We start from the raw sequence: 12,150 nt of genomic DNA on the forward strand, positions 1-12,150 counted from the left end.
GTCTGTCCTATCCGAACCCGAAAGTTTTACAATATGTATCTTTATAGCAGGTGGTGTACAACTTTTTAGCATAGATTACACTTTTATAAAATGTATTTAAAAAATAAAAACGATTACAATCTAATCATTCCACGTTTGATCCCAAGATCCCAAGAAAAATAAATCTAAACAGGGAGAAAGCTATGCTGAAAGTTTATTAAGATACTTAGAAGACAAAGATATCAATTTATGTTGCATTTGTCTGATTGTGAATCAAAAAACACATATATTTAAACACGCGTTTACGATTTAAATCAAAAAGCGATTCAAATCAATATAAATGTTTATTTTGTAACGCATAGGTGACTATTTATTGTTATTAAAATGACTTAAATTCGATCATGTTGTGATATTTAGAAATATAAATTTGTTTGGTGCGAGTGAGGTTTTATTTAATCTCTGACCAAGGGAAACGTTTCATTTTTTCAAAGAAATGTTTGTGAAAAAAAAAGTCACGGTTCTAGTGGGATTCGATCACAGACCACGTGACAGGGGAGTCAAGAACCTAACCCACAGCACCACCGGGAAGGTCACATGCAGAGTGCTGAAAAAGCACTACAGAAACATTATCAACAGACAATGTACAGTGTGTACTATTCTTGTGTTGCGGTACATGAATATAATTATATCGTTATTAATTTCTTTAGATACGCGATTCCATATTATATTACCTTTTAATCAAATTCTAAAAGTATGCTTGTTGACTCCGGTATCTAGTTAGTTAAAGACTTTGATGCTTAAAATGTTTAGGGAGAAATGGAATACTGGTGTGTATTTTTTCTTTAAAGTACCAAGACCAGCCATATACTGTATGTTTATGTTCCAAAATTAATATCGTTTATGGCCTTCACACACGTTACAGTATGCTCCTATTCTTTTTATGCTCAGCTACAAAGATTTCCCTTCAGTGGTAAAATTCCATATAAATATTCAATACTTAAACGGGCACAGTTAAGACATTAAATATACATATACATACTGTATACAGTACAGTTTGCATACAGTAATATGTTTATGTTCCTAAATCAATCTCTTTTATGAGCATGTGAAAGGCATGGTGAATCGATTCTCAAAAATTACTGTACTTTGCATGATTGGAAACAAATGCGTGATTGCGAAATGCTGTGGTGTTACTTTTACAAAGACGGTCAATGAAAAAAATAATGTGGACCAGGGCAATACTTTGAGTTTACACTTACAGCTTGTCCAAGGTCATTCATTATTAATACTATTAGTAATATCTTCGTTAAAGACTTTGATGGCGCAGCTCAAACATGAGAGGTTGAGCTTTATTAGCTCCACCTTGCGGAAATTCAGGATACTATTATTTTGCTTGCGGTATTATAGGAGAATTTACGGTAACTAGCGGTATTTACCGGTAACTCGCGGTAGACTGCGTAAAGGGCACCGCAAAATAATGCGGTATCGCCCGCGCATTTTGAATGGCTGCATCTGTATCTATCTATCTGTTTCTTAAAAGTTTTGAATGTGGGTTTTGTGTATCGGGAGACAACAGTTTGAGTATGTTTAGCCCACTGGACTGGCTAGATTGAATTTAATAAATTAGTTGAATTGACTAAAGTAAATTAAGATACATTAACTAGAAATGATAGCAACATTTAAAAAAATCAAGACAATGCCTGATTACAGTGCAGTTATGGGTGCAAATATTTTAAAAAACAGTTGGAGTCATATTACAAGATATGTAAATCGTAATAAGCACTATACATCATTGGAAAACATGTATCTGTATGAGAAATAGTTTCTGATATTTGAATATAGCAACATTGTCTCATGGTCATGCAGTAGTTTCAGACATGCTAGAAAATTTTCACGAGGATGTATACAAGGTAATGATAAAACAGACTGAATCTTTGGGGATGGGCTGTAAACAGAAAACTGCCTCACTCTATTCTGGATTTCCCCTGGATTTGGGAAGAACTGATTCTTGTTATCAGTCGGAGAAGGGCTCAAAGTTTGTCTCGGGTACAATAAAATAACCAGATAAGAACCAGGCTCAAAAAGTTCTATCACATCAACTCAAGGTATTAAATTATAGGATTATAAAAACATCCATATAGAGTAAGTGCTAGTTTAAATTAACATGTAGCAATCATTTAGAAAGTAAATATATCAATATCAATTGATTATACAAACCATAACCTGAATTTTGCAGCACATATTGTGACTTCATGTGTGTGTTGTCATTTGGGAACTATAGAGTGCTGAGGAATGCGATCTTGTCAGAGATTATTAAAAATGGATGGTGTTTATAGTATTACAAATCATAACCAGAAGCATTTTGAATGTGACTGAAAAATGTAAATAACAGCAATCTTAAGGAACTTTAAATCAGTGAACCTTTTATTGCCGGGGCGCAAGAAGAACACCTGGGGCTGGATAGTGCTGACATAATTCCAGTACTGTTTGAAGGAATTCCAAGAACTAAAATGTGGGAGTGTGGAACAAGCTGTCCAGCCATGTTGTTTAACCCTGGCTTGTTTTAAGAGGTGGTTGAGATCCTTGGATCAATTGGCTGCAGAGTTCTCTATGGACCGGCCTTTGTTCTCCCCTGCCTTATCAGCTGCTGACTTTCCTCTCTTTCTCACGCCCAAAGAAGGCTCCACACCCGAATCATTGTGTTTCTTTTCTTCTCTTTTCAGCATGGAATAAACCTTTACTTGTTCCTTTGGAAGTTATCGGGATACGATGTAAGGAGTACTTGTAGAGTGTTTGAATTTAACTACATGTAGGTATTAGAGGCCTGAGCAGAGTCTTGTTACTAAAGAGGGGCCTGGTGATATTATTATTGCATAAGCAAGGACAATGCTACACGTTATGATAATGTATGTTGTGGAGGTCACAAATGTTTGAGATGCTGTAGAAATTTAGTACTGGAAAGTCTGTGTTGCGTTACAGTATATATGAAGGTATCCAGAATTACAGGTCAGAATTACAGGTCAGGTGAAGTGTCATGATTCATTAAACCCATGCAGATGCGATAAACTAAACACATTTTATTAACTAGACTTGGCAGATTAGTAGTGAATTGGTGGTGCTTTCCTATTGGGCTATTGTGAGGTATTGAGACGTTAAATCTTTTTGTTGTAAGTAGACCATGGGTGTTAGATAATTTAGATAATTTAGTTTGATGATCACTATGAGTACCGGACTGAGGTCAACTCATTACATTAGATGCTCATGTGGCTCTGTTTGTATGCTACAAAATGTCAGTAACATTATAATCTCTTCTGAACCAGTCAATGACTCAGACTGTACAGGTGTCACCAGCCCAGTGGTGTTTTCTCTCTGACAAGATGGTACATGCATGAGGCCTGCGCTGTTTGCTGGCACTAGGTACTACCCAAGAGATGGGGGTATTGTCACTTTCACCCTAGTAAAGTACAGAGCTGACCAAAGACAGACAACCAGGAGAGAGGAAAGTGAAAGTCATTCTGGATCAGGGAATTCTTGACAGACTCTGTGATGTTTGGTGTGTACACTTTTTGGCACTTACTTGGATACTGGGCAATTACCATGGTTACAGGAGTTTTTCAGTGCTAGTGTTTGTCATTTGTGTTGTCATTCATTATAGAAGTGTGATTACAATCCAGTTATTTTGCAATTATAGTTAGGGAAAGTTAACAGTAATCCCTTACCCTCACCATCAGTGTTAGAATGGGTTCAGGAAATGGTATCCGATCTAAACAAACTCTCAGACCTAAGCCTTTCCAATAGAGGACAACTGAAACTTTAAGAGGAGTATTAATTACCCGAAACCTCAGGCTCCGCTGATGTGTACGTGGCAAACAGGGAGTAGAAAGGAACAAAAAGATGGAGTGAGACAGTGGGTTAGGGAACAGGATGCGCTCAACTGGATTCTTGATATGATAAGGGTTAGTGGGAAACAGCTATTAAAATAGCCTTTTGTAAAGTGAATTGCTGTAAAGTGTAAGGCTTGTTTCAGGAATTGATGTTAGATTAGTGTACTATGTCACTGCCCCCTGTGCAAGAAGAATAAAGCTGGCTCTATTGAACTCCCTCTATTAAGGCTCTGATTTTTGGTTTGGTTTTAGAGGGAACCAGAGGGCACATTTTCCTGACCCTGAGAGTCCTCCTTTTCTGTGAGAATATGTGAGCAATGATAAAGGTGTAAAAGAATCTTTACCAATGTAATTGTGAAAGATAGGTGACCCCTAAATGCTGGGAAATTGTAACACCAGCTAGTATAATTAAGGGTGCTTGGACCCCTTTCCCCAGCTCCAGAGGCATCAGAGCACCCACAGACCAGACAATACAGTAAATTTACTCAATAGTCAACCCATCACATAGGACCCATATCTTAAACTATACACAAGAGACACTTAATAGAATGTACTATTTTAATTCTTATCCTGTGAATGAATTCTCATTGTCCACCACAAAATATCAATACATCACATTACTGCCTTCAAAAGCTGCAGTTAATTTTTATACCAGGTGGAAGAATTAGCAAAACAGAAGAAGACAGGTTTCATTGTTTTATTAGGGGCTAGATGTGTATTTACAAGGAAAATTCAATAGGCATGAAAACAGACAAGTTCAGTTTGTTTCAACCATCCAAAATTGTAATCATTCCGATATTATCTCTTAAATTAAAAATATAGTCACTATACATATTCCTTTTCTCTTTTGCATTTGTCTTTTGCATCCATACTTAGACAAATAACCAACGTTGCAGCTATTACTTGGTTAACTTGTCCAATTTGCAGAAATGTGGCCCACAACCACATTTACAATGACTAATCACACAATTAACTTTTAAACTTTTTTCAATACAGTAAAACCTCAATATTGCATTTTTGCAATTTCATTTATTCATTCAAAATACTTAGTGAACACATTTCACATTTTCCTACTGAAGTAAGAGACAAGATGTTAAAAGGGTTAATAACTTAAGTCAGTTCTGCCTGAAAATTAGACTTCTAAGCAACAGGGGTTTATGGCAGGAAAGGGGGTTAACTGATAAGGATTCCAGATGTGAGCAAGGAACCCCCTGGGGGCATAATCTTAAACTGACCATTTGGCCAGGGCCTCTTAACTGGCCAAATACCATGACCCCCCCCCCCCTTACCATAACATCGAATGACGTCTGAAGCAGCAAGCAAGGACTATATAACCTAAAAGTTTGTACCGGCACATTGAACAATACTTCGGTTTTGTTGTTTCTTGCGGGAAACAAGACTTCGGCTTTATTGTTCCTTGCATGCAATAAACTCATCTGTTTTACTTCATCTCGGGATCAAGAACCTTATTCTTTCTGTTACAACACTACAAAATTCTCATATTCTCAGGTTGTGCAGAGGAAGTGTAAATGTGGGCACCCAATTCCACAGCAGATTAATCTTACAGATCTACTCCACCTGATCTGTACCAGTCTCTGTAGTTAAGGCACAGCTTGGTTAACAAGGAGTTAAGATGATTAGTGAGCAGGCCATCACAGGTTATCCTTTAATAATTCAGTTTCTGTCAGTTAAGCGTTAGATCCGAGTTGTGCATAGATCTGTTATCAGAGTAATGCCTCAGATCAATCCTAGCAGTGGGAGAGTTGGTTGAGTGTGAAGGGAATGAGTGAACTTAACTTTCTTGTCAGTTATTTCTGTGCTGTAATAAACTTTATTACAGTACAGTAGCACTGCATTATAATAGCAATAAGAATAAGATGTCAAAAGCATGGAAAATGCTCTCTAATAAAAATGAAAAACAATAAACTAATACAGGGCAAACTATAACATAAGTTTGTTTGTACAAGCAATAACTTAAAATACTGGGGAAAAACAATTATCCTAAAAACTAGAATCATACCTTCCTTCTTCTCTTAATGACAGACCCGTCTCCTTTTTATTTTCCATATTAATTTGCAGGTTTTGACTTCATACCGCTCTTCCACTTCTACCTGGAGTGTTGATGCTCCTTCTCCCCTGCTCCCTGCCTCCTCTAAACTACCCTATATTTTGTTCTCCCCTGCTTTATCAGCTGCCAGTTTCCCTCTCTCCCTCACATCTGAAGATGGTTCCACAGCCAAAACGTTGTCTTTCTTGTCTTTTTTTTTCAGCATGAATAAACCTTTCCCCTTTCCTTAAACACATAAAGCTGTCTCCTGGGCCACATACAACACAATGGGGCACTTGATATTCTACTGCAAAAAGCAGTTACAAATACAATTGCTTTTACCAAAGGTTTGTAGAAATGGACATGGATATTCTGGCAAATACAGTGATGTTAAATAAGATGAAAAAAATTGATGAAAGATTACAAGGTTTGGAAACTCAGCTCTCTCTGATTATGACATCTGACAGAAGTCTGGTTGAGCTAATAAAGTTATCTGAGAGTTGTAAAGTTAGAGTCCATGAACCATGCAATAAATCTGAGTAATAAATGTACACCAAGTTTTTACACAGCAAATTAACAGCACAGATATCATGATAAACAAGCTTTGTGTTAAACCATTACAGAAGCAGCTTGAAAACCCGTACTTCCACCCTAATCAATTAAAAAACAAAACATGTTTCTTTCAACCAGCTCTTGGTTTTCTTAGGATAGAGAGGATCCCAAAACTACTATGCAGTTCGGATGTAGATAACATCCTGCTGATTCTATCCCTATTTGATGATGAGCATAAAAGTTAATACTGTACTACCCAAATATAACATGAAAGCCTAAATGTTATTTGCCAGTTGTTATACATTCAGGGGTTGCCGAAAGATTTATTTCTGTTTTTCATACAGAAATGATAATTCATGAAAGAAAGAATACCTGGGTAATTCAAATTCGTTATCACCCTGCTCACCAAAAAATCTGTTGTAGGGTAGCCCAACTTTTTCTTTATGTTTATACCTACAAACTGTTTTTTTGTACTCCTAGAATTATTTATGCCGCTTTTATGTACTCATACATATGGTATGACTTGGTACACTACATACCTTCACCCATTCTTTTTCAAATCACTGCATTGTACTTCTGTTCTTGGAGTTCTCTCTTCTGTTGGAGGCTACAGTTTTGGTCTCCAAATGAAAGTCCAGTCTGAGCATGAATAATTATTAAACACGGTTTACTGTAACCATTCAGAGTTTTAAGATATCTGAAACTGCCACCTCAGCAGGAACAAAATGGTTGCTGACTTTTAGTGTAGTTACCTTAGGTGGTAGCAGGGCCGAGCGGTCTAAGGCATTGGATTTTAGGCTCCAGTCCGGGGGCGTGGGTTCGAATCCCATGGCTGCCAAATGTTCGGCAGAGCAGTGGCGCTGTGTCTAAGGCTCTGCGCCTGTGGCTGGAATGTTGCCAGTTCAAATCCAGTGGCTGGCAGAGGAAATCCTACTCCATTGGGCCCCTGAGCAAAGCCCTTAACCCCAACTGCTCTAGGGATGCTGTACAATGGTTGACCCTGCGGTCTGTGTGTCTCATAGAGAGCAACCTGGGGTATGTGAAAAGATGAATTCCTAATGCAAGAAATTGTATATGGCTAATAAAGTGATTTAAAAATCTCTCTCTACCTTCACCCATTCTTTTCCAAATCACTGCATTGTAATTCAGTTCTTGGATTTATCTCTTCTTTTGGAGGCTACAGTTTTGGTCTCCAAATGAAGGTCTGCACTGAGCATGAATGAGTATTAAAGATGGTTTACTGCAACCATTCAGATTTTAAGATATCTGAAACTGCTGATTTTTAGTGTAATGGGATGTTACAGATACACAGGGTCTCAACATTGTTGACGAACAGACCGATTTGCAAATAACCAAGTCCACCCCTATACCATTGCAAAATGTACTAAAGTATATAGTATAAGCAGTATGTTTAAAAAAACATAATTAACACTCACATATACTGTATATTAATTAAAGTACTAATGCATTTATTTTTAAGTTAATTTAAGTAACATCGACCAAGTAAAAGCCACAACAGTAATCACAAACCTATAGTAATCAGCTAAAATAAATGTGAATCCCTGTTTTGCATCCAGCCTGTGCTTTCTCTCTCTGCCTCCATATTTATCATGTCACACTGTGATAAACCTTTCAATAAAACTGTCGCAGAGCCTATGAAGCTGTCTCCTGCCTGTCATTGCCCACATTACCAATACAAAACCAGGAGCGCTCGTTACAATTCCAAAAACCTTGAGAAGAGGACGCTGGGTGGTGGGCACTTGGGCAAGCAGCAGGGAGAGGCACGGAGTAGTTCACACCATTCAGCTCAGTGGATTTCACATATCATTTGTTAATATCTTTTAGTAGTGTTCCTTGTGTTTATGTACACATTTTCATGAAATATCAGATTTATGCCTTTAATGAACAATGGCCTTTTGGTTGTGCAACATAATGGGAAATGGAAATGCTCAGTATGTGTTGACATCTAGGAGGAAGTCAGGATAAAGGAGAAGCTTCTGAAAAATCTGAAAAAAAGCTAATATTTTTAAAGTAAAAGTAAGATGTGAAAGTAAGATGTGGGGTACTCTGCACAAAAGTGTTCTTCTGGAAGCTTGTTGGATGAACTCCAGAGACAGGTGGAGCAGAAGGTGTTGGTATTGTAAGACATAAATTAGTAAATGTTAGGAGTTTTGAGTTTTAAAAATAATTATAATTTTCAGATGTGAGAGGGTGAAAGGTCATTGTGACGACACAGGAACTATAAGAGAGAGTTAGGTGGGCTGCTAAGGGGAGAAGCGTTTAAGTGAGTTAGGAAGTAAGGTCATCCATTTGTGTGTGTAGCTGGTATTGTGCTGTATATGACAAAGCCGACAATATAACTACCCTCCAAGGGAAAAGAGTATTCTGCCTCTGTCTTTTATTCTTCTCCATTATATCAGCACCTGATCGTGAGGAGGAGCCGGCGGTGGACAGTTGTTGCGCTACCGAAACGTCCTGCTGAGTGGCTATAACGCACCTGCCTACCCAAAAGAAAAGTACACCGCCACGTATATATACTGTACCGTATATACCTAGAAAGTTAACCGCTTACAGTATGGAGAGACAACAGCTGAATCTGAAAGTCAGCTAGACATGGCCTAGCGAAATGAACAGAAGATGGCTAAGATGCTGGCTTTGGTCAAGCAGTTCCTGAGGTAGGAGGACTCCCATATTGTCATGCCCTCTGCAGCCAGAGGGCGCTCCTTCTCTGTCCTGTCTCTTGTTTCCGGTCCTTTGCTGTCCTTCCAGTGTTTCTCTCTCTCTGGGACTATATATTTCTGGGTCTTTCATTTGCCTGCGCTCAGCATTGATGTTCGGATGTCCTGAGACCCGCCTAGCACCAGGTCGCCCCACGTCCGCTACCTGAGGGCATAGGTTTCTATACAGCATTTCCTGAACAGCTGAGCCCGGGCTAACCCCTGTCTCATGCTACGCATAGGGTCTTTACACATATGTGAAGCAGAAGCTGTCCCAGTTACCATGGCCAAAGGACAAAGATATTCCCTTGGCTAAATACTCTGCAGGGGAAAGAGTTAAAAGTTCACCTGCCCCTATAATAGAATGAAAGAACATTAGATGATTGGTTTTTGCAAGGCCCCAGAAGTAGGGAAAGAGGCCCTTAAATTCTTAATGGTCTCTACAGACCCAGATGATTGGGAAAACACCTCAACAGTCTCTGTACCAAAGTTCGCAGCCAAAGAGGAAGACCACTATATGGCTTCTAATTCTTGTAAATGGTCACAAATCAGGTGATTATTACATAATTGCTTGGGTTAGTGATTAAAGGTGTTTGTACGCATTGTTCCATGTTTGTAATGGAGTTCTTCAAATTCTGTGTTCTTCAAACAAATTAGAATTTTGTTTGGTTTATAAGGGGTTTACAGTATAGTGTGATTAGAGGTTGGGGGATTTTCAAGAGGTTTTCTTGAAAATTCAATTATAAAGTCTCTTGAATTTAGTTCGAGGCCATGAGTTAGGGTAAGAGTTGCTTTACCTTGCCAATCTTTCTTCCAATAATCACTCTGTATAATTTTTGCTAACATTTTTGGGTAGTTTAGCTAAAAACATGATTGGTTAGATATTGGTTAACAATCTATAAAATCATTACTAGATAAAATATCATATGGTTTTATCCATTCTTTATATAGAGAAGCAAGAAGTTACAACACAAATCAGTAATATTCTGAAATGAATTTAATATTACAGAATGCCTTTCAAGTGGAAACAAAATAGTGATTTAAATTCATCTACTCCTGCTATGCTCTGAAGATATTCATTTTCAAAGGACTATTTTAAACACAATTACACCCCTGGCTAACCTCTTGAGTTACCATAATACCAAGACAAAGACAGATAAAACATATGTACATATGCAGCCATTGAAAATGCGCGGGCGATACCGCATTATTTTCCGGTACGCTGTACGCAGTCTACCACGAGTAACCGGTAAATACCGCGAGTTACTGGTAAATACCGCTAGCAAAATAATAGTATCTGGAATTTCCGCAAGGTGGAGCTAATAAAGCTCAACCTCTCATGTTTGAGCTGTCGCCATCAAAGTCTTTAACGAAGATATTACTAATAGTATTAATAATGAATGACCTTGGACAAGCTGTAAGTGTAAACTCAAAGTATTGCCCTGATCCACATTCTTTTTTTCATCGACCGTCTTTGTAAAAGTAACACCACAGCATTTCGCAATCACGCATTTGTTTCCAATCATGCAAAGTACAGTAATTTTTAAGAATCGATTCACCATGCCTTACTCATGCTCATAAAAGAGATTGATTTAGGAACATAAACATATTACCGTATGCAAACTGTACTGTATACAGTATGTATATGTATATTTAATGTCTTAACTGTGCCCGTTTAAGTATTGAATATTTATATGGAATTTTACCACTGAAGGGAAATCTTAGTGCCAGAGCATAAAAAGAATAGGAGCATACTGCAACGCGTGTGAAGGCCATAAACGATATTAATTTTGGAACATAAACATACAGTATATGGCTGGTCTCGGTACTTTAAAGAAAACATACACGAAACATGGTTTCATTATGACCAGAATCGGTCTTGAGATATTTTTAACTTGATTTACAGTATTTGAGAGGTATGTCTTGACACCGATACTATGTAAATACTGCTCACGTATCTGTTTCTAGGTTTATATTATACATTTCATACGGTCAAATTACTTTTGAGCAACTTATAAGAAGCGCGAAACGGTATGCCCAGGGCGTTTTAGTTTCGTTTTGTGCGGGGACTCTGCTTTAACTATATCGCCGTGGATTCATTAGAGATATCAAATACATACAAGTCATTTTTTAAATGTTGTAGTTCATCTTGTAAAAATGTTACGAGTACACCATCTGTCAACAATTACACAGGTTCTGTTTCCATATTGTGGATTTTGGTTACGTAATATTATTTTCTAATTTCACGTTGTGAATATATGATTTGGGCAAACAGAGCCGCAAAGAAGTACATTTTGGGTTGTTGTTTTTTTTTTGCAGTTTTATCTAGAACAAGCGATGCTTAAACCTTTGTCTGATTCTTGTCTGATTCTTGTGAAACTATCCACACGACAGTTACCTAGGAGTTGACTTCAGTGATGTCACTGATGGGATGTTTCTAAAAATCCATCCACTGTAAAACTTCTTCTCTAGTTGTCCTGCATATGTATTCGCTAATGAAGCTGTGTGTTCTGAGCCTGGTTCTCTACATTTCTGTATGAACCAGCTTAGAGGGCTAAAGACAGCTTGTGTTTAAATTGAGTGTAAGGTAATTTATGCTTCTAAAGTCATGGTCAGCATTTATTTTTGTACTGTGCTGTAAACTTGTTCTGTGCATTATAAAATAATAAATACATTATTTTATAGCTTTATCAAATCTGTACATTGTCTGTCGATAATGTTTCTGTAGTGCTTTTTCAGCACTCAGCATGTGACCGCACCGGTGGCGCTGTGGGTTAGGTTCCTGACTCCCATGTCACATGGTCTGTGATTGAATCCCATGTAACTATGACTTTATTTTTGAACAAACATTTCTTTGAAAAAATGAAACGTTTCCCTTGGTCAGAGATTAAATAAAACCTCACTCGCACCAAACAAATTTATATTTCTAAATATCACAACGTGATCGAATTTAAGTCTTTTTAATAACAAT

This window comes from Atractosteus spatula, chromosome 24, assembly GCF_055471065.1.
Source record: "Atractosteus spatula isolate fAtrSpa1 chromosome 24, fAtrSpa1.hap1, whole genome shotgun sequence".
Taxonomy (NCBI): Eukaryota; Metazoa; Chordata; class Actinopteri; order Semionotiformes; family Lepisosteidae; genus Atractosteus; species Atractosteus spatula.